The sequence below is a fragment of the Octodon degus genome, unplaced genomic scaffold (assembly GCF_000260255.1).
Source record: "Octodon degus isolate 3935 unplaced genomic scaffold, OctDeg1.0 scaffold00239, whole genome shotgun sequence".
In the NCBI taxonomy this organism is placed as follows: domain Eukaryota; kingdom Metazoa; phylum Chordata; class Mammalia; order Rodentia; family Octodontidae; genus Octodon; species Octodon degus.
The window spans coordinates 2,908,303-2,909,967 of NW_004524815.1; the positions used below are offsets into that span (position 1 = coordinate 2,908,303).

Sequence of the window (1,665 nt, forward strand, 5' to 3'; positions counted from 1 at the left end):
CAAAGTGGCTTCTCATCAAATACTGGTTAACCATCACTGCACTGCTGTATCTGTACACAAGAGTCAAGTTTAACAAATCTCTGAATAGGGGTCCACTGCCACGTTCCTGAATCTCTAAGGAGGAAGCTACCAATTAGTGCTGAGCTGTCTTACCTGAGATTACTATGAAGCCACGCAGAGCTTAATGTCAAGGTGAGAATGACACCATACAGTGAGCCTAAGTGTGTGCACGTAGGTCTACACACACACGGGAACTTTCCTATGTGTGTTTCCTAGACTCAGCGCATGGGCTGCTTATGCTTATGTTGTAGTCAGTGGTTAAGGTTATACATTTAATAAAGCACACATAATTTTTAGGATTATTTTATGATATCCATTCACAAAATCAAGTACAGAAGCATTCCAGAGGTCTGTCCACACACTAGAGACCCGAAGAATCTGGCCGAGGCCCTGGATCCCAAGGCAAAGCCCTCTAGGAACTGGCCAGGGGCCTGAGGCCACAGCTAGCTCCCACGCAAGCCCACATCAAGGACCCGCACTGGGAAGGCTCCAAGGCCACTGGAGAAGGCTAGACAGCACGCGCCAGCTGGAGAAGGAGCTGTGCCAGCCGGCGGAGGGATCTGCTCTGAGGCCAGGAAGCCTCACTCAAGGCCAAAGCAGAGCTTCCCTAGGAGAACCGCAGCCACCCCTGATGTCACTGCCTAGGACATCGGGACAGTCAGCGGCACCAAGCTTCTCTGGGAAAATAGCGGCGCACAATGTACCCTCCTTTTGCTCCTTTGTGTCATTTTGGCAACAAACCTCAGGTGGGCCTTCCATGCCCAGGGTCACCCTGACTCACGCATGGGGTGGAAAGTGAGGGTCCCGTGAGATGTCGAGAAGGGTGGCCCCGGAGGCGCACACTGGAAGGGGCCTGGATAAAGTGGGAGCCCTTCCCCGGGGGAGCGTGCTCCACAGGGCATCCACACGGGACTGTGTGGGAGTCGCAAAGAAACAGCAAGATCAGAGTGAATGCCATGGGGCTCAGGACAGTGGGCATGCGACAGACAGGACGGCGCAGCCACGTGTAGAGGGAATGCATCTCCACGCACTGCATGAAGGGAAATCGGGAGCATTATTCTTGTCATCTCAGAACATTTTTAAATGTGATTGTAGATGATGACGCAGTAATAAATTTTAAAATGGATTTATTGCCCCACCTTGTTTTGCTAAGGCTTTTTTTTTTTTTTTTCCGGAACCAGGGATTGAACTCAGGCCCTTGCGCTTGTCAGGCAGGCGGTTTTTCCACTGAGCGATCTCCCCAGCCCACCAGGCTCTTTTATCATAGTCAAAATTACAAAGTGAGAATATAGGCTCTACAAAGCGACTGCAGCCAAGATAAAAATTTTAATTCCCTGAAGATATACTCATTTCAGTTCTCTTTTTTTTTTCATTTTAGAAGAGCTTACTGACCTTAAAAGCTTGTCAAATATAATTTCTGATGACAGTATCTCTTTTTAAAGTATGCATATAGTATGAGCACATACATTTAAGGCTATCAGGGCACACAATGAAAATTCTGAGAAGGTGCACAACAGGAAAGTAAACTTGAGTTACAATATTGTGTGTCAGTCTCAATTAAACATGTAAATTATTTTTATTAAATATTAGCAGCCCTTCCTCTAC

At 47.5% G+C, this 1,665-nt stretch overlaps 1 protein-coding gene across 1 annotated transcript in view; it reads right to left on the reverse strand.

Moving 5' to 3' along the window:
* The window catches only part of LOC101574621 (olfactory receptor 5B3-like), a 15,239-nt gene that overhangs the window by 12,313 nt on the left and 1,261 nt on the right, over nt 1-1,665 (reverse strand). The gene's annotated exons all lie outside the window — the stretch shown is intronic.